Source organism: Macaca nemestrina, chromosome 12, assembly GCF_043159975.1.
Source record: "Macaca nemestrina isolate mMacNem1 chromosome 12, mMacNem.hap1, whole genome shotgun sequence".
NCBI classification, from domain to species: Eukaryota; Metazoa; Chordata; class Mammalia; order Primates; family Cercopithecidae; genus Macaca; species Macaca nemestrina.
In genome coordinates, this window is record NC_092136.1 from 32,450,407 (window position 1) to 32,472,432 (window position 22,026).

Here is a 22,026-nt window from a genome sequence, read left to right on the forward strand (position 1 = left end):
GATCACCTGAGGTCAGGAATTCGAGAGCAGCTTGGCCTACATGGCGAAACCCCGTCTCTACTAAAAATATAAAAATTAGCCGGGCTTGGTGGCGGGTGCCTGTAATCCCAGCTACTCGGGAGGCCGAGGCACAAGAATCGCTTGAACCCAGGAGGCGGAGGTTGCAGTGAGTGGAGATCCACCACTGCACTCCAGCCTGGGTGACAGAGCCAGACTACGTCTCAAAAAAAAAAAAAAAAGAAAGAAAGAAAGAAAAGAAAAAGAAAAAGTCGGGGACCTGGCAAGCTGCCTAACTGCTCTGTGCTTCGGTGTCCTCACCTTGATGTGGGGGTAGGTTTAGTACCTGCTTCACTGAGATGTTTGTTTGTTTTTTAAGGAGGTTTATAGGAACCAATTCAGGTTCAGTATTTAGTTACTGCGTCTGGAACGTAAGTGCTTATAATTATGTTATAGTAGTAGTAGTAGTAATAATAGTAACAATAATAACCGAGTTTTTCATACATCCCTACCTGTACAGAACAAACAAATCCTATGTGGCCCAGGAGAGCAATGTCTAGAGGTCACAGGAGAGCAGCAGCGAATGACCCTGGGACTGGCTGCCAGGAAATCTGTGCTGCCCCCAAAGGAACTGTGGGTCGGGCGGGTAGGGACGGTTTGCTGCCTTTGGAGTGAAGGTGGGGAGAGAAAAGGAGGAAGGGCTGTTAATGGGACACGTCTTAATTACTCGGAAGTTGAAGCCAGGCCAAAGATCCAATGCTGGATACCTCTGAAAGGATGAGTGGTCTTAGAGACAATAATCCAATTGCCAGATACTTGCCCGTTTTTGGTTTTTTTTTTTCGAGTTTGGGAATTTTGCAATCATTTTCAAAACGAGTATGATGTCTTCTTAGAAGGAGGATGCTTGTGTGATTTAGGTGTAAATTAGAATGGTGTTTAAGTAGGAGTTCGTTATTTAGCTTATTGGAAAGAGCTTCTACATGGGGTTGTTTCAGAGAATACATACTAAGAAGCTGTGCCCCTAGGGACCTGGGTTTGTGGGTGGGAGGTGGGGGCCAGTTGCTGCTGCTAAGTGTTAGAAAAAGCTGGCCGGGCACACGCCTGTAGTCCCAGCACTTTGTGGGAGCTGAAGCAGGGGGATCCTTGAGGTCAGGAGTTCGAGACCAGCCTGGCCAAGATGGCGAAACCCCTAGTAAAAATACAAAAACTGGCTGGGCATGGTGGCAGGCATCTGTAATCCCAGCTACTCAGGAGGCTGAGGCAGGAGAATCGCTTGAATCCAGGAGGCGGAGGTTGCATGAGCCAAGATTGTGCCACTGCACTTCAGCCTGGGCGACAGAGTGAGACTCCATCTCAAAAAAGAAAAGAAAAAGTTGCCAACCGGTTGGCAACCTTTTTTTAATGTGACCTGTTCCCCTGATGGTGGTAAAAGCCTGCTTTACTTCTGTTTAAGGATTTTCTTTGTAGTCTCTCAATTGGCTACTACTCACAGAAAGAGGATGCATTCAGGGCTGGTTTCAGGCACCCAATATACCAATTAACTGTATCCCCTGCTGTATAACTGAATGAACACACAAGTCCACCTTCATGGCATAGGAGGGGGGAAAAGCTCATCTGTCTCAGAAGACAAATCTTGAGAAACACTAATATTTGAAAAAGCCTGGTGACCTCAGTGACCATTTTGATACTTTATATAACATTTCAAAGAGCTTTTCACCAACTTATGTGATAATTTTTTACCTCTCCTGGAATGCTGGGATGTTCTTCTCTACTCAGGTACTTTCTAGAAACCATGGGATAGGAAATGTCTACCCCGTTTCCTACTTTCTTCCCTGGACAGATTTTTCCAGGTTACTCTGATGTATTTTTTTTTCCTCTGAGCACCTGTAGCACTTATCAAATGCATTACTATTCAGCCCCTGCTTATATTGATACTCTCTAATTATTACAGCACACACATAATTGCCTAATAAAATTGGAAAATTGCCAGGCACGGTGGCTCACACCTGTAATCCCAGCACTTTGGGAGGCAGAGGTGGGCAGATCACCTGAGGTCGGGAGTTCAAGACCAGCCTGACCAACATGGATAAACCTCATCTCTACTAAAAATACAAAATTAGCCAGGCAGGGTGGCGCATGCCTGCAATCCCAGCTACTCGGGAGGCTGAGGCAGGAGAATCGCTTGAACCCGGGCAGTGGAGGTTGCAGTGAGCTGAGATCGCGCCATTGCACTCCAGCCTGGGCAACAGGAGCGAAACCCCATCTCAAAAAAATAAATAAATAAATTGAAAAATTGTCCAGGGTAGGGAGCATATTTTAACCTCTCGGACTTCTTTTAGCATCTGTGCATTGTTGGGCAAATAATAGATGCTCTGATTGTCCCCATCAAAATACAGAGCTTTAAAAAATATCAGTTTCCTACCTTTTAAAGTTTAAAGTTTAGGAACTTCTAATAGAAAAAGTTCTTTTAAAAATCCCAACTGGACGCGGTGGCTCATGCCTATAATCCCAGCACTTTGCGAAGCTGAAGCAGGTGGATCGCTTGAATCCAGGAGTTTGAGACCAGCCTGGGTAACATGGCGAAACCCCATCTCTACAAAAAAAAAATACAAAAAATTAGCCGGGCATGGTGGTGTGCGCCTGTAGTTCCAACTACTTGGGAGGCTGAGGTGGGAGGATCGCTTGAGCCCAGGGAGGTGGAGGTTGCAGTAAGCGAAGATCGTGCCACTGCACTCCAGCCTGCGTGAGAGAATGAGACCCTGTCTCAAAACAAACAAACAAACAAAACAAAAAAACCCTTTCATAACTAACAAGTATCACAATCACCCAGTTTATGACATGAAAGGAAATTTCTTTCATCCCTTTCTCATTAATCAGTGCACAGCTGCAAAGACTTTGGCCTTTTTTGTTTTCAGTGCCATAAAACTACCAGCAGCATACACCCGAGCTGTAATCTTTGCATAGTATTTTTTATTTTCACTTACACAGAATGCTTTAAAACCACTTTTATTGATTATTTCGCCAACAAGTATGTCACGTCAGTATATGTTTAGCATATGGGAAAAACTTCACTTGATCTAAGCTTGTTTATGATCAAACTTGTCTAAACCTATCAAGAGGTAGGAAGCAGAGCAGAAAGTTTATGATTCACTAGTCCTGATGCAATCCAAAATTCACCGAAAAAAAAAAAAAAAACCACCAACCCACTTCCTGTTTCTGTGGCACTGTAAAACAATGATGAGTAAAAACTCTTCCATAGTTTTATAACTTTGTTCTTAAGATGGCAATATAATATCATCCTTTCACTATTAAAACATTGGAAGTGTAATCTTTAAATTTCCATCTCAAATTTTTGCTAACTCAAATTTTAGGCTCAGGCCAGGCGCAGTGACTCATGCCTGTAATTCCAGCACTTTGGGAGGCCGAGGTGGGGTCACCTGAGGTCAGGAGTTCAAGACCAGCCTGGCCAACATGGCAAAACCCCATCTCTACTAAAAAAAACACAAAAATTAGCTGAGCGTGGTGGTGGGCGCCTGTAATCTCAGCTGTTCGGGAGGCCAAGGTAGGGAGAATTGCTTGAACCCAGGAGGCAGAGGTTGCAGTGAGTCGAGATTGTGCCACTGCACTCCAGACTGGGCGACAGAGCAAGACTGCGTCTCAAAACAAACAAACAAAATTTAGGCTCATACCCTAATCAAGGCTCACCCTACCAAAAATTGCCATAGTAGTAGACTATTTGTGTTTCGGAAACATACCCCTCATATATACACTCCCAATTTTGGTTCCAAGTGGTGGAGCAAGTGGGCACTGAAAACAGAAGGGATAAAGCCTGTTTTCTAGAAAGGATGATACATAGTGAGATTTTCCACCATCAAATAAATTTTGAGCAATAGTACATTATATGGTGGATGTATTTGGAAGGGCGAAGGAAGCCTTGATACTAGCCTTGAGGCTGACTTTTTAATTTTTATATATTTATTTATTTTTATTGAGACAGGATCTTGCTCTGTCACTCAGGTTGCAGTGCAGTGGTATGAACATGGCTCACTGCAGCCTCAACCTCCCCGGCTCTGGCTCAAGTGATCCTCCCACCTCAGCCACCTGAGTAGCTGTAGTCGCGCCTGTAGTAGTGCGCCACCATGCCCCGCTAAATTTTTAAAATTTTTTTGCAGAAAAGAGATCTCACTTTGTTGTCCAGGCTTTCAATATTAAATATACACCACACTGAAAATATTCTCTTCTGTCCCTTAAGAAAGAAGATTTTTCTTAGAGATAGTTTTCATTATTCGGTACACATTTGTTCAAATGACTGCATTTCAACAGATTTAAATCCATCTGCTCATAATTTGGAAGATATAATTTAGATTTGGATGTCCTTATAATGGCCTTTTAGAGGCGCTCAAAGACCCTGGGTCTACGAAGACTTCAGAAAAACTCTAAAAAACACATTCAAAAAGAAAGTTTTCTAATGATCGTGTGTATAGAAGCTATTAAAAACGTAGATTTCTGTCCCCCACACTGTGTTCTGATTTATTACTTCTGGGGTGGAAACCCTGAGAATCACTTGTTGTTTTCTCTTCCATTGTGATAAAATACACAAATTTACATCTTTTTGTTTCTTTTTTTGAGACAGGGTCTCATTCTATTTTCCAGGCTGGAGTGCAGTGGCGTGATCACAGTTCACTGCAGCCTCAGCCTCCCAGACTCAAGTGATCTTCCCACTTTTGCCTCCCAAATAGGTGAGACTACAGTCACGTACCACCATGCCTGGCAATTTTTTTTTACCTTCCTTTGTAGAGATGGGTTCTTGCTCCGTTGCCTAGGCTGGTCTTGAACTCCTAGGCTCAAGAGATCTTTCCCCTTGGCCTCCCAAAGTGCATGAGCCATTGTGCCTGGTCTGCATCTTTTTTTTTTTTTTTAATTAGACAGGGTCTGGTTCTGTTGCCCAGGCTAGAGTGCAGTGGTGTGATCTCAGCTCACTGCCACACCTCTGCCTCCCAGGCTCAAGTCATCCTCCCACCTCAGCCTCCCGAGTAAAATTAGCCTGACTAATTTTTGTATTTTTTATAGAGACAGGGTCTCACTTTGTTGCCCCTGCTGGTCTTGAACTCCTGAACTCAAGCAATTGTATGAGGGGTAATCACCTTGGCCTCCCAAAGTGCTGGGATTATAGGCATGAGCCATGGCGCCTGGCCCCTGCATCATTTTTTTTTTTCCCTGAGATGGAGTCTTGTTCTGTTGCCCAGGCTGGAGTGCAGTGGCACAATCTCAGCTCCCTGTAACCTCCACCTCCTGAGTTTAAGCAATTCTCCTGCTTCCGCCTCCCAAGTAGCTGGAATTACAGGCGTGCGCCACCACGGCCCAGCTAATTTTTGTATTTTTAGTGGAGACGTAGTTTCACCATATTGGCCAGTCTGGTCTTGAACCCGCCCACCTTGGCTTCCCAAAGTGCTGGGATTACAGGTGTGAGCCACCACGCCCGGCCCTGCCCCCCCTGCATCATTTTTAACTTACACTGCAGACGATTAAAATAGAGAATTTCAAAGAAGCACATTTTGAAGGATATTCCTCTTACACCTCATCAAGTTTCCTTTTACCTAATAAGGGATTTTTTTCACAGAATGTAAATTCCAAGACAGGAGGGATTTTTATCTTTTCTCTTCACTGCTATATCCTTAGTAGTTATTAGTTCAGAATCTGGTTCATAATTGGCTTGCAATAATTGTTGTGAATGCCACAACCTGTAATCCTACCACCCTGGCCTGAGTAACAGTCACCTCTTACCTGGATTACTGCAGTACCTTTTTTTTTTTTTTTTTTTTTGAGACGGAGTCTTGCTTTGTCACCCAGGCTAGAGTGCAGTGGCCGGATCTCAGCTCACTGCAAGCTCCGCCTCCCAGGTTCACGCCATTCTCCTGGCTCAGCCTCCCGCGTAGCTGGGACTACAGGCGCCCGCCACCTCGCCCGGCTAGTTTTTTGTATGTTTTAGTAGAGACGGCGTTTCACCATGTTAGCCAGGATGGTCTCGATCTCCTGACCTCGTGATCCGCCCATCTCGGCCTCCCAAAGTGCTGGGATTACAGGCTTGAGCCACCGCGCCCGGCCTACTGCAGTACCTTTCTAATTGGTCTTCTTGCTTTTTTTCCTCTTTGTGCCACCCTTTTTAGTTTCCTAACAAAGCAGCAAGAGTAGTCCTTAAAACGTAAGTCACAGAGACCATCCTGGGCCACATGGCGAAGCCCCATCTCTACAAGAAAGACAAAAATTAGCTGGGCATGTTGGTGTACGCCTGTAGTTCCGGCTGCTCAGGAGACCGAGGTGAGAGGGTCACTTGAGCCCTGGAGGTGGAGGCTGGAGTCAGCCATAATTGCCAGCCTGGGCAACAGAGTGAGAACTTGTCTCAAAAAAGCAAAACAAAACAAAAAAACAACATAAGTCAGATTATCATCTTTTTGGCTCAAAACCCAGCAAAGACTGCCTAACTCTACCCTTCCCTCATTCCTTTCCAACCACATTAGCTTCCTTGCTATCTGTTAACACATCAGGCATACATTCCTACCTTTAAGGCCTCCAGACATCTGTTCATTCTGCCTTAAATGCTGTTTCCCCCAATAACCATGGCTAACTCATATTCTTCAAATCCTGGCTCAAATGTCACCTTACCAATGACGACTTCCTTAAGAATCCTATGTAAATATTGCAACCGTGATCCCACCTCCCACAGCTATCCCTCAGCACTCCAGATACTCTATATCCTGGTCTTTTTCTTATCTTTTCCACATTTTCCACATTTCTTATCCCTTTCAATACATATACTGACTTAAAAAAAGTATCATACCTATTTTTTATTGTCTGTCCTCTCCCTCTCCCAGTATAATCTCCATGTGGTCAAGACTCATTGACATATCCCAAGCACCTAGAATAGTGCCTGGCATACAGTAGGCATGCAATGAATCTTTGATGCAATAAGGAATGCAGACGATTTTCCCTTTGCTACCAGGATTTCTTACATTGCAGAATTGTCCCACAAGTTCCATTTTGAGTTTTTTCTTTCTTTCTTGAAAGAGGAGAGGTCTGTGCAATTTTGCTTAAAAACAGGGGAAAGAGATCCTCCTTGGGTCCCCACATTATATATTATTGTGTTGTTGAGTACCTTCTCTCAGATCTTTGGCCAGAGAGCACATTGGCATAAGTTAACATGACCAGGTCTACAGTCTAATGTCCTCAGAGTTTCTTTCTTATGTTTAGTAAAATCTCTATATCAGGATCAGCTTTCCAGCTTTTCATGTGGTCCAGTTTTCACTCATACATATGGTGTTTTCAATGTCTTTCCTGTTGTAATTTCCTCCTGGGTGGGGAAACACCCTCTCACCTGTTGGCTAGTGTTTAATGTGAACATGCTTAGACTCAGGCCCTCCGCCTCCCGTGACTTTCAAAGGCCTTTTGAGTTTGGAGAGGGTGTTTCAGTTGGACTGCTCCCTAAAGTCGTGTGACCTATCCTTTCTGCCTCTCATTATTCCTCTAAGTTAGGGGTTGATAGTTAGATTCTGTCAAATCTCCTCTATTTACTTACCATACAAATATCCTGCTTTCTTTGGAAGAGAAGTTAAACATCAGATCTGGTGTCTTTCTTCACTCTGGTGTGATTCAATACTCTGCTTAGCAGACATTTTAAAATTTGGAGCATTTGGTTCACATCCTCTTTATTGATGCAGATTTTCCCCCTTTGTTTATAAATTCCTTTGGTCTTTTCAGTTGTAGTTTGACAGGGGCCAGTTATAAATTGGTGCTTGGAAATCCTGAGGTATATACTTCAATAATTCCTGGTAGGATGTGTTTGAAAGTTTTCCATCTCTTCTGCACTTAGGAATGAGCTCTCTAAGTGATTTCAGTATGCAGGTAGATTGGGGGCTGCTGGAATAGATGATCAGTGAGACTTACATGAGGGTTTAGAGGAAAGGTGACGTCTTACAGTGGTAATAACTACACCTGAGAACCCTTAAGCAGCATCCTCAATGCGTCACTGTTTAGCCGTTTTTTTTTTTTTTTTCTGGAAATTCTTTTTGATTTTTTTTTTCCCCAAAGCCTAAAGGCATTACCCAAAATATCAAGATACTGAAGACACCTGGTTATCTTCACTGCTTGTGAGATGTTTCAAATTAGACTTTTGTTCCTTGTAATTTTTTAATGTTTCAAGGGAACCATTTTTTTCTAGGATTCACTGTTTATTACTGTAATTTCATGAGATCTTTATATGGGGTCTAATCATTTATGCATTCAAAAAATATTCATTGAGGTCTTATAATGTGCCAGATACCAGAGGTGGATTCAGGTTCTGTGGAGCCTGAAACTTACTACAGATTTGTGGGCCATATTTGAGAAAAGAAGAAAGGTTGGTCTGATGGGAGTGGGTTATCAGAACTTATTAACATTAGTGTTACTAAAGTTGGTTTACAGCCCCCCACTGCTAAATTTGACTGGCTTTTAAATAATTAAAAAATTAAGCAAAAATAAGGAAGGGAAGGGAGAAAAAAAGAGGGGAAGAGGGGGAGGGGCAAGAGGGGACTATGACAACAATGACAATGACAGTGGTAGCAGTGGTGATAAAAGTACAAATTGAAAATTAGGTACAGACTTCTGTTTCTAGGAAGATGTAATAGAAATACATTTCCCCATTCCTTCTGCTAAGTACAACTAAAAACCCTAGCTACTATCTATAAAACAAACATACCTGGACTCTGAAGGATGGAGAAGAGAAGACAGACCGACTAGGGGCCTTGGGACCTGAGAATGACATGGTGATGAGTTTTCTTTTTACCTTATATCGCCCAGACAAAGCTGAAGAAGCCAGCAACCTGAAAACACCAATGGGTACAGACGGAAGAACCTGCTCGCTCTAGCCAGAGAAGTATGAGGACCTGAAGGTAAGAGGATTGTTTCTAGTCCTGGCTCTGCCATTAACAAATGGTAACTTGGTAAATAACTCTTTCTCCAGATCTCCATTGTCAGCCAGCATTATGATTGAAAGTTGGGAAAGGAAAGGAGTTGTGTTTTAAGCAAAGTTTAAGAGTTTGCTTTTTATTGCTTAACATAGAAATAATTGCATATTGTAGAACATTGAAAGAAATGTATAATGAAAAATTTCAGGGCTGGGCACGGTGGCTCACACCTGTAATGCCAGCACTTTGGGAGGCCGAGGCGGGCGAATCATGAGATCAAGAGATCAAGACCAGACTGGCCAATATGGTGAAATCCTGTCTCTACTAAAAATACAAAAATTAGCTGGGTGTGGTGGTGGTGTGCACCTGTAACCCCAGATACTCGGGAGGCTGAGGCAGGGGAATCGCTTAAACCCGGGAGGCGGAGGTTGCAGTGAGCCGAGGTTGTGCCACTGCATTCCAGCCTGGTGACAAAGCGATACTCCATCGCAAAAAAAAAAAAAAAAAAAAAAAAGAAAAGAAAAGAAAAGAAAAATTTCACTATTTAGAATATTTAGAAACAAGCATTATTAACATTTAAGGCATTGAAAAAAATTTTTAATGATGTGTTATGCAATTGAGGTCATACTGTATATAAAATTTTGCATTTGCTTTTTTTGCTTAATGCTAGAACATATTACAGGCTTTTTAATAAAACATTTTTTATAGGCTAGGCATTCTTTTATCACATAAATATACTGAAATTCACTTAACCATTTAAATAAATATATATATATATATAGATTTTTTTTTCAAAGTAACTCATATTAGCATTTTTGTGGTGTTTAAATGCCTGTTACTTTTAGTTTACATTTCTTTGGGTCATTGACCAAAATATTTGACAAGGCCTTTGAAAATTAAAAGGGTCATTTGGATGTGTGAAATCAGGCATTCTTTCTATGTTTTTAACTAAGGTCTGTAACTAACTGTCTGTAGTGGTGGGATTTTAATAAATGGCATAAATAAGACAGCCTACTAGAAGTAAGTTAAGTAAATATTAAAAGGAAACTTATAAATTGGGACTTGGACAATTTTGGATTGGAACTGCAATTTTGCTTCCTTTGTAAATCTTGTTTTCTGGCGTGTGTGTGTGTGTATGTGTGTGTGTGTGTGTTACGAGACTGTAAGTGAAGCCTTTATGTAATGTGATTCCTCATAATTAAATAAACATTTATTGGGAAGCACTTCCAGAATGACAGAGTAAGGACTTCCAAAAACTTATTTCTCCATAAAAGCAATGAGGTCACTGGCAAACATTCTCTAGTTTTTCAGAACTCTAGAAAAAACCAAAGACATTTAACAATCTGAGGAGTGCTTATTGAAGAAAAATGGCGAAATCTCAGACAGTGAGCTCTGTAGTGTTTAACTTGCCCTATTTCAATCCACTCCCCACTCCCAGCTCCATGGTAGTCTTGAAGACCAGCAGTCTTGAAACCATAATGTCTGTGAAAAGCAGCAGCCTAGCAGCCGTGGCCTGAAATGGTTATATTAGTTGGGGCAAACAAGAAGCTGGCTAAAAAAAAAAAAACTTAAAAGGAAAATCTAGGGAATGAGATGTCCATAGGAGCTTTGAAAACCTCTGTAGGGCTGGTGGCCAAGATGGAAGTAGCTGCGGTCCACAGCACTCATGGAGATGAATGAAAGGGGCAAGTGAATACAGCACCTTTCAACTGAAATATTCAGGTACTGTCACTGGGACTGATCAGGGAAACAACTCAAGCAGGGTGGGGTGACAGCCCACGTGGGAGTGACACAAAGCCAAGGGAACCCTCACCCTCAGCTGAGGGAAGTGGGAGTGATTGTGTGGCCCTGGGAAACCACGCTTCTCCCACGGATCTTTGCAACCTGTGGATCAGGAGATCCCCTCGTGAGCCCACACCACCAGGGCCTTGGGTCTGATACACAGAACTGTGTGGCATCTCAGCAGAGCAGCCACTCAGGCACACACAGAGACCCAGGAGTTTTACATACTCTGGCCCCGGGATCCCTGGCAAGGTGGCCTGTACATATCCCTAGGAAGGGAACTGAATCCATGGAACCAAGCAATGTAGTTCTGCGAGCCTCACTTTCATAACACCTCACAAGATAAGACCCACTGGCTTGAATTCCATCCAGCCAGCCACTGGCAATAGGGTAGAGCCTGCCTGAGATGGAATAGCGCCCCCCAGGGGGAGGGGCAGCTGCCATCTCTGCTGTTTGGTTGACTCAACCATTCCAGCCTGTGGGCTTTGGAGAGTCCAAACAGTCTGGATAAGCTCAGCTCAGCACAGCTGCTTTGTCAGATTGTGACCAGACTGTTTCTTTAAGCCGGACTCCAGTCCATTTCTCTTTACTGGGTGAGACCTCCCAGTAGGGCCCTCCAACCAGCCCCACACATTTTCTATGGACAGAGATCTGATCTTTCCCTGGGACAGAGTGCCTGGGGGAGGAGAGGGCCACCACCTGGGTTGTCTGGACGACTCAGCCATTCCAGCCAGGGGTTTGAAGAGTCCAAGATGATGGAGCAGAGGTGGTTCCCAGCACAACAAGGCTATCCTGTTGAAGTATGGCCAGAATGCTTCTTTAAGTGGGACCCTGATCCACTCCTTATGGGCAGGTCCTCCCAGCCAGGGCCTCCAGCCACCTCTGCCCATGTTCTACTGCCAACCAAGCTCTAATTTCTCCCTGGGACAGAGTCCCTGGAGAGCAGGGCAGGCTGCCACCTTGGCTGTTTAGGCTTATCAGCTAGTCCAGCCTATGGGCCTTGGAGAGCCCAAATCAATTGGGGACCGAAGGGATCTGCAACACAGCACAGTTGCTCTACCAAAAAGCAGCCAGTCTGCTGCTTTAAGAGGGTCCCTTATCCCATTTATCCTGACTGGGTAAGACCTCCCAACTGGGGTCTCCAGCCACCTCCTATAGGCACCTTCAGGCTGGCAACAGGTCAGCACCCCCAGGACGAAGCTTCCAGAGGAAGGGGTAGGCTGCCATCTTTGCTGTTTTGCAGTCTTCACTGGTAATACCTCCGGGTACGGGAAAAACCGAGGCAACTAGGGTCTGGGGCAGACCCCCAGCAAACCACAGCAGCCCTATGGAAGAGTGGCCAGACTGTTAAAAGAAAAACAAACAAACAGAAAACAATAACAACAACAGTACCCAAAAAAACCCCATGCAAAGGTCAGCAACCTCAAAGATTGAAGATAGATAAGTCCACAAAGATTAGAAAGAATCAATGCAAATACTCTGAAAATTAAAAAAGACAGAGTGTCCCTTTTCCTCCAAATGACCACAACACCTCTCCAGCAAGGGCTAAGAACTAGGCTGAGGCTGAGATGACTGAAATGACAAAAGAGGCTTCAGAATATGGATAAAAATGAACTTCACTGAGCTAAAGGAGCATGTTGTAACCCAACGCCAGGAAGCTAAGACTCATGATAAAACAATGGGAAGCTGACAGCCAAAATAGCCAGTTTAAAGAGGAACATAACTGACCTGACAGAGCTGAAAAAAGCACTACAAGAACTTTACAATGCAATCACAAGTATTAATAGCAGAATAGACCAAGCAGAGGAAAGAATCTGAGAGCTTGAAGACTATCTTTCTGAAATAAGACAGGCAGACAAGAATAGAGAAAAAAGAATGAAAAGGAATGAACAAAACCTCCAAGAAATATGGCATTATGTAAAGAGATCGATGGGTCTATGATGGATTGGGGTACTTGAAAGAGACAGGAAGAATGGAACAAATTTGGAAAACATACTTCAGGATATCATCCAGGAGAACTTCCCCAACCTAGCAAGACAAACCAACATTCAAATCCAGGAAATGCAGAGAACCCCAGTAAGATAAGATACTCCATAAGAAGATCATCCTCAAGACATATAATCATCAGATTCTCCAAGATCTTTTTTTTTTTTTTTTTTTTTTTTTTTTTTTTTTTTTGAGACGGAGTCTTGCTCTGTAGCCCGGGCTGGAGTACAGTGGCCGGATCTCAGCTCACTGCAAGCTCCGCCTCCCGGGTTTATGCCATTCTCCTGCCTCAGCCTCCGGAGTAGCTGGGACTACAGGCGCCGGCCACCTCGCCCGGCTAGTTTTTTGTATTTTTAGTAGAGACGGGGTTTCACGGTGTTAGCCAGGATGGTCTCGATCTCCTGACCTCGTGATCCACCCGTCTCGGCCTCCCAAAGTGCTGGGATTACAGGCTTGAGCCACCGCGCCCGGCAGATTCTCCAAGATCTAAATGAAAGAAAAACTCTTAAGGGCAGCCAGAGAGAAAGGCCAGGTCACCTACAAAGGGAAGCCTATCAGATGAACAGCAGACCTCTCAGTGAAAAGAGATTGGGGGCCAATATTCAATATTCTTAAAGAAAAGAATTTCCAACCCAGAATTTCATATCTGGCCAAACTAAGCTTCACAGGCAAAGGAGAAAATGTGCTAAATGTCCCAATCAAAAGACACAGAGTGGTTAGCTGGGCATGGTGGTGTGCGCCTGTAGTCCCAGCTACTCGGGAGGCTGCAGCAGGGGAATCACTTGAACCCAGGAGGCAGAGGTTGCAGTGAGTTGAGATCACACCACTGCACTCCAGCCTGGGTGACAGAGCGAGACTCCATATCAAAAAAAAAAAAAAAAGACACAGAGTGGCAAGCTAGATAAAGAACCAAGACCTGGCCGGGCATGGTGGCTCATGCCTATAATCCCAGCACTTTGGGACACTGAGATGGGCAGTTCATGAGGTCAGGAGATCGAGACCATCCTGGCTAACATGGTGAAACCCTGTCTCTACTAAAAATCCAAACAAAAAAAATTAGCTGGTCGTGGTAGCAGGCACCTGTAGTCCCAGCTACCTGGGAGGCTGAGGCAGGAGAATGGCATGAACCCGGGAGGCAGAGCTTGCAGTGAGCTGAGATAGCACCATTGCACTCCAGCTCTGGCAACAGAGAAAAAAAAAAAAAAAAGAACCAAGACCCGTCAGTATGCTGTCTTCAAGACACCCACCTCACATGCAAAGACATACATAGGCTCAAAATGAAGGGATGGAGGAAAATTTACCAAGCAAATGGAAAACAGAAAAAGTGGAAGTACAATCCTAGTTTCTGACAAAACAGACTCTGAATCAACAAAGGTAAAAAAAAGACAAAGAAGGGCATTACATAATGGAAAAGGGTTCAATTCAATGAAAGAGTAACTATCCTAAATATATGTGCACTTGATATAGGAGCACCCAGATTCATAAAGCAAGTTCTTAGAAACCTTCAAAGATTAGACTCATACTCAATAATAGAAGGAGACTTTAACAAAGCTGCGTGACAATATTAAACAGATGATCAAGACAGAAAATTAACAGAGATATTCAGGACCTGAACTCAGCTCTGGATCAAGTGGACCTGATAGATATCCACAGAACTCTCCACCCAAAAACAGCAGAATATACGTTCTTCTTATCGGTACATGGCACTTACTCTAAAATTGATCACATAATTGGAAGCAAAACAACCCTCAGCAAATGCAAAATAACTGAAATCATAATAGTCTCTCAGACCACCGCTCAATCAAATTGGAACTCAGGTTTAAGAAATTCACTCAAAACTACATAAGTACATGGAAATTGAACAACCTGCTCATGAATACCTTTGGGGTAAATAATGAAATTAAGGCAGAAATCAAGAAGTTCTTTGAAACTAATAAGAACAAAGAAACAATGAACCAGAATCTCTGGAACACAGCTAAAGCAGTGTTAAGAGGAAAATATATAGCACTAAATGCCCACATCAAAAAGCTAGAAAGATCTCAAGTGAACAACACAACATCACAACTAAAAGAACTAGAGGACCAAGAGCAAACAAACCCCAGAGCTAGCAGAAGACAAGAAATAACCAAGATGAGAACTGAACTGAAGGAGATAGAGACATGAAACACTCTTTGAATAATAAAAAAATCCAGGAGCTGTTTTTCTGAAGAAAGTAATAAAATAGACGCTAGCTAGACTAATAAAGAAGAAAAGAGAGGGCCAGGTGCAGTGACTCACAGGGCACGGTGACTCCCAGCACTTTGGGAGGCTGAGGTGGGCAGATCACAAGGTCGAGATCGAGACCATTCTGGCCAACATGGTGAAACCCCATCTCTAATACTTAAAGTACAAAAATTAGCTGGGCATGGTTGTGCTGGCCTCTAGTCCCAGCTACTTGGGAGGCTGAGGCAGGAGAATTGCTTGAACCCAGGAGGCGGAGGTTGCAGTGAGCCAAGATCGTGCCACTGCACTCCAGCCTGGCGACAGAGTGAGACTCCATTTCAGAAAAAAAAAGAAAAGAAAAAGAAAAGAGAGAAGATTCAAATAAACACAATCAGAAATGATGAGGGGAATATCATCACCGACCCCACAGAAATATGAACAACCATCAGAGAACATTATAAACACCTCCGTGCACATAAACTAGGAAATCTAGAAGAAATGGATAAATTCCTAGACACACCCTCCCAAGGCTGAACCACAAAGAAATTCAATCATTGAATAGACCAATAACGCGTTCTGAAGTTGAGGCAGTGAATAAGTAATCTACCAACCAAAAGAGCCCAGGACCAGATGGATTCACAGCTGAATTCTACCAGAGGCACAAAGAAGAGCTGGTACTATTTCTACTGAAACTATTCCAAAAAATTGAAAAGGAGGGACTCCTCCCTAACTCATTCTATGGGACCAGCATCATCCTGATCCCAAAACCTAGCAGAGTTGCAACAAAAAAGGAAAACTCCAGGCCAATATCCTTGATGAACATCGAAACAGAAATTCTCAACAAAATACTGGCAAACTGAATCCAGCAGCATATCAAAAAACTTATCCACCATGATCAAGTAGGCTTCATCCCCGGGATGCAAGGTTGGTTTAACATATGCAAATCAATAAATGTGATTGATCACATAGGCAGAACTAAAGACAAAAACCACAAGATTATCTTAATAGATGCAGAAAAGGCCTTCGATAAAATTCAACATCCCTTCTTGTTAAAAACTCTCAATAAACTAGGTATTGAAGAAACAGGCCTCAAAATAATAAAAGCCATATATGACAAACCCACAGTCAATATTGTACTGATTAAAACTGGTACAAGATAAGGATGCCCTCTCTCACCACTCCCTTCAATGTAGTGTTGGAAGTTCTGGTCAGAGCAATCAAGCAAGAGAAAGAAGTAAAGGATATTCAAATAGGAAGAGAGGAAGTCAAACTAATTTGTTTGCAGATGATGTGATCCTATGTCTAGAAAACCCCATCATCTCATCCCAAAAGCTTTTTAAGCTGATAAGCAACTAAAGCAGAGTCTCGGGATGCAAAATCGATACGCAAAAATTGCTAGCATTCCTATACAGTAACAATAGGCAAGCCGAGAGCCAAATCACAAATGAACTCCCATTCACAATTGTCACAAAAAGAAAAAAAATACCTAGGAATACAGCTAACAAGAGAAGTAAAGGACCTCTTCAAGGAGAGCTACAAACCACTGCTCAAATAAATCAGAGATGACACAAACAAATGGAAAAACGTTCCACACTCATAGATAGGAAGAATTAATAACATGAATATGGCCATACTGCTGAAAGCAATTTATAGATTCAATGCTATTCCCATTAAACTACCATTAACGTTGTTCACAGAATAAGGAAAAAAATATTTTAAAATTTATATGGAACCAAAAAAGAGCCCAAATAGCCAAGGAAATCCTGAGCAAAAAGAACAAAGCTGGAGGCATCACATTACCCAACTTCAAACTATACTACAGGGCTACAGTAGCCAAAACAACATGGTACTGGTACAAGAACAGATACATAGACCAATGGAACAGAATAGAGAACCCAGAAATAAGACCATGCCCCTACAACTACCTGATCTTCGACAAACCTGACAAAAACAAGCAATGAGGGGAAGATTCCCTACTTAATAAATGGTGCTGGGAGAACTAGCTAGCCATATGCAGAAAACTGAAACTTGACCCCTTCCTTACACCACATTACAAAAATCAGCTCCAGATGGATTAAGGACTTAAATGTAAAATCAAAAACTATAAAAACCTTAGAAGAAAACCTAGGCAATGCGCCATTCAGGAGATGGCATGGGCAAAGATTTCATGATGAAGATGCCAAAAGCAATTGCAACAAAAGCAAAAATTGACAAATGAAATCTAATTAAACTAAAGAGCTTCTGCACAGCAAAAGAAACCACCAACAGAGTAAACAGCCTGCAGAATGGGAGAAAGTTTTTGCAATCTATCCATCTGACAAAGGTCTAATATCCAGCATCTATAAGGAACTTAAACGAATTTACAAGGAAAAACAAACAACCCCATTAAAAAGTTGGCAAAAGACATGAACAGACACTTCTCAAAAGAGGACATACATGTATCCAACAAACATATGAAAAAAAGCTGAATATCACTACTTATTAGGGAAATGTTCATCAAAGCCATAATGAGATACCATCTCACACCAGTCAGAATGGCTACTATTAGAAAGTAAAAAGAAAAAACAACAGATGCTGGTGAGGTTGTGGAGAAAAGGAACACTTTTACACTGTTGGTGGGAGCATAAATCGGTTCAACCATTATGGAAGACAGTGTGGCGATTCCTCAAAGACCTGCAGGTAAAGATGCCATTTCACCCAGCAATTCATTACTGGGTATATACCCAAAGGACTATGAATCATTCTAATATAAAGATACGTGGATGTGTCCGTTCATTGCAGTACTATTCACAATGGCAAAGACATGAAATCAACCTAAATGCCCATCAATGAGACTGAATAAAGAAAACGTGGTACATATACACCATGGAATACTTTGCAACCAAATAAAGGAACAAGATCACGTCCTTTGAAGTGACATGGGTGGAGCTGGAAGCCTTGATCCTCAGCAAATGAACACAGGAACACAAAACCAAATACCACATTTTCATTTATAAGTGGGAGCTGAATGATGAGGACACACGGACACATGGGGGGCAAACAACACTCACTGGGGCTTGTTGGAGGGTGGGTGGTGAAAGGAGGGAGAGCATCAGGAAGAACAGCTACTGGTTGCTGGGCTTAATACCCAGGTGACGGGATGATCTTCGCACAAACCAGCACAGCACACGTTTACCTAACAAATCTGTACATCCTGTACATGTATCCCTGAACTTAAAATAAAAGTAGGACATTTAAAAAAAAAAAACCTCTGTGGCTCACGCCTGTAATCACAGCACTTTGGGGGATCAAGTGGGAGGATCGCTTGAACCCAGGAATTTGAGACAGCCTGAGTAACATGGCGGAACTCCATCTGTACTAAAAATACAAAAAATTAGCTGTAGTGGTACACACCTGTAGTCCCAGCTACCCGGGAAGCTGAGATGGGAGAATCACTTGAACCCTGGAGATCGAGGCTGCAGTGAGCCAAAGTTGCACCTACTGCACTCTAGCCTGGGCAATAGGAGTGAGACCCTGTCTCAACAACAAGAATAGCAACAACAGGAAAAACTGGAATATTCTAGAGATATAGAAGGCCATGTGCATTTGCACACTGTACACATGTCCAGAAAAAAACCTGAGAAGGTTCTAATCTCTCACCTCTGGCTGACTTGTAGGTGCTGCACAAGCAGGAAGTGAAGATGAAGGCAGAGTTATAAATTGCAAAGCATTGATAGCGTGCCCAAACACACATAGAGATCCTTGGTAAAGGGCAGAAGACTCATTGGTTCAAAGCATTTAAGGAAATGTCTGTGCAATCATTAGCTGGTCACTGAGCTAAATGAGCAGAGCCTTCAGTGGCCACACCTGGTAAATACTACAAACTTTATAGAATTATACCAGGAAAGTTACTAAACAAATAGCAGCAGCAACCAGAAAAAACACAAACTACAGCAAAACCTGGCTTGGGGTGAGTATATATCCAGATTTACCACATTATAGTGCTTAAAATATTTAATTATCAACAAAAAATTAAGACATGCAAAGAAATAAGAAAGGAAAACAAATGTACAGGATAAAAATTGTTGGTAGAAACTGACCCTGAGGAAGCCCAAAGACTTCAATTCACCCATTATAAATATATTCATGGAATTAGACAAAAAGATGTTTAAAGAATTAAAGGAATGTATGAGAATAATATCTTACATAATACGGGATATCAAGAAACAGAAATTATAAAATAGAGTTGGGGCTGGGCGCCGTGGCTCACGCCTGTAGTCCCAGCACTTTGGGAGGCCAAGGCGGGCGGATCACTTGAGGTCAGGAGTTTGAGACCAGCCTGGCCAACATGGCAAAACCCTGTCTCTACTGAAAATACAAAAAGTAGCCAGGCGTGGTGACGCGTGCCTATAATCCCAGCCACTCAGGAGGCTGCAGCATGAGAATCAGTTGAACCCAGGGGGCAGAGGCTGCAGTGAGCCGAGATCACACCACTGTACTCCAGCCTGGGCAACAGAGCAAGACTCTGTCTCAAAAAAAAAAAAAAAAAAAAAAAAAAAAGAGAGAGAGAGAGTTTAAAAGCATAATAACTCAAGTGAAAAATTCACAAGAGGGACTCAACAGCATATTTGAGCTGGAAGAAGTAAAAATCAGCATACTTGAAGATAGATTGATTGAAATTATCCAGTATGAGGAATAGAAAGAAAAAGAAAAGAAAATGAGCAGAGGCTGAGAGACTTGTGGGACATCATCAGGTATATGAAGATGCTCTCTCTCTGGGGTGGCCAGAGAGAGAGTAGAGAGCGAAAGGAGTTAAAAGAATATTTGAAGAAATAATGACTAGAATGCCATGGTCTGAATATTTTCCCCAAAATGTATGTGTTGGAAACTTAATTCCCAATGCAACAATGTTGGGAGTGGGGGCTTAATGGGAGGTATTTAGATCATGAGGTCTCTGGCCTCATGAATGGATTAATGCCGCTCTAAAAAGAGTTTGTGGGAATAGGTTTACTTTCTTTCATTCTTTTGCCATGTAAAGACACATTGTTCATATCAGCTTGCCCTCCACCTTCTTTCATGCTGAGGCATAGCAAGAAGGCTCTCAACAGCCACCAAATACAGGTACCTTGATCTTGGACTTCCCAGCCTCCAGAACTATGAGAAATAAATTTCTGTTGTTTATAAGCTACCCAGTCTGTGGTATTTTATTATAGCAGCACAAAACAAAGACAAAATTCACCACAATTTGATGAAAAATATGAATCAACACATTTTTAAAAACTCAATACTAAGCTGGTTTTGGTGATGTGTGTCTACAGTCCTAAATCCTCAGGATGCTGAGGTGGGAGAATTGCTTGAGCCCCAGAGTTTAAGACCAGCCTGGGGAACATAGCAAGATCCTGTCTCTAAAAACAAGAACAGTTGCATAAAGCAATAGTCAGTAATTATAAAACTGTGTTGATCTTGTTGCATAAAGCAATAGTCAGTAGTTTTAAAACTGTGCTGATCTGAGTTGATGGGCTTTCAACATATAAAAATAGATTTTCTGTAACAATAGCACAAAGGAAGGGGAAGGGAACAAAGTGGAACTATGTTGGATAAATGTTTTTATATATTACTTAAATGAAATTGGCATTAATCTGAACTAGGCTGTTTTAAGTTAAGATGTTAATTATCATTTACAGAGAAACCACTAAGAAAATAATTCAATAAATATATAGTTAAAAGCCCCAGGGAGTCAGGCATAGTGACTCACACCTGTTATTTCAATGCTTCTTTGGGAGGCTAAGGCAGGAGGATTGCTTGAGACCAGGTGTTTGTGACCAGTCTAAGCAACAGTTGAGACCTTATCTCTACAAAATAAAAATAAAAATAAAAAATGGCTGGACATGTTAACATGTGCCTGTAGTCCTAGCTACTTGGGAGGCTGCTAAGGGAGCAGAATCATCTGAGCCCAAGAGTTTGAGGCTGCAGTCAGCTATGATTGGGCCACTGCACTCCAGCCTGGGTGACAGATTGAGACCCTGTCTCAAAAACAAACAAAAACAAACATAAAACTCAGGGAATTAAGATGGTTCACTAGAAAATCTATTTAGCACAAAAAAGGCAATAATGGAAAATGGAAAAAGAAAAAAAGACATAAACCTTTAGAAAACAAATAGCAAAATGTCAGAAAGAAACCCCACTTTATTATAATGACATTAAACATGAATGGATTAAAAACTCTACTCAAAAGACAGAGAGTGGCAGAATGACTTTTAAAAAAGCGTGATCCAACAATATACTGTCTGCAAAAGATACAAGTTAGATTCAAAGACATGGGTAGGTTAAAAATAAATAAGCATTATCAGGCAACTAACATGTACTTAACAGTGTGCTAGGATTGAGGTGTAAAAAGAGAAATAGGACACTATTACCTGTTTTCAATTTCCATCTGGTGGGAACAGCTTAGATGTCTAAAAACAATTCCATGGTCATGCGAGAAGTGATATAATACAGGACACTCAGAATTCTTTGGGATCACAGGAGGAGTTTCTCAGACTGTCTAAGGGAAAATAGTAGTCTTCTCTATGGAGCTATGTTAAACTCGAGTGTTAAAGGATGTTTACTGGATAGAAGAGGAAGGGGAGGAGGAAGACTTCTTGGTAGGCAGAAGAAATACGGTCAATAAAAGCATCAAAGCATGCTTAAAATGGTGTGCTCAGCAAAAACAAAGAAAAAAACTTGTGTAGCTTCAGAGTTGTGTCTATAATTATAGAGATGGGAGATCTAATGGGAAACTAGGTGAGAAATATAAGATGGGCCACATCATGACTGGTCTGGTAATCAAGGAGACAAGTTTTGGTGACAGTGTGCAGATTAGTTTGGAGGATTAAGAATCTGGGGGCAAGCCAGGTGCAGTGGCTCACGCCTGTAATCCCAGCATTCTGGGAGGCCGAGGCAGGCAGATCACAAGGTCAGGAGTTCGAGACCAGCCTGGCCAATATGGTGAAACCCCGTCTCTTCTAAAAATACAAAAATTAGCTGGGCGTGGTGGCACACACCTGTAGTCTCAGCTGCTCGGGAGGCTGAGGCAGGAGAATTGCTTGAACCCAGGAGGTGGAGGTTGCAGCGAGCTGAGATCGTGCCATTGCACTCCAGC

General features: G+C 42.3%; 1 long non-coding RNA gene across 2 annotated transcripts in view; it reads left to right on the forward strand.

Annotated features, from left to right (window-relative positions):
- The window catches only part of LOC105471519 (uncharacterized), a 45,468-nt gene that overhangs the window by 266 nt on the left and 23,176 nt on the right, over positions 1–22,026 (forward strand). The window contains exons 1-3 of one of the 2 annotated variants that reach the window (XR_981190.3): positions 22–330; positions 6,165–6,315; positions 8,830–8,921. This is a non-coding gene — a long non-coding RNA (uncharacterized lncRNA). Of the gene's footprint in view, positions 1–21; positions 331–6,164; positions 6,316–8,829; positions 8,922–22,026 lie in introns of those variants that run through there. The other variant, XR_011610702.1, reaches the window with a different exon arrangement.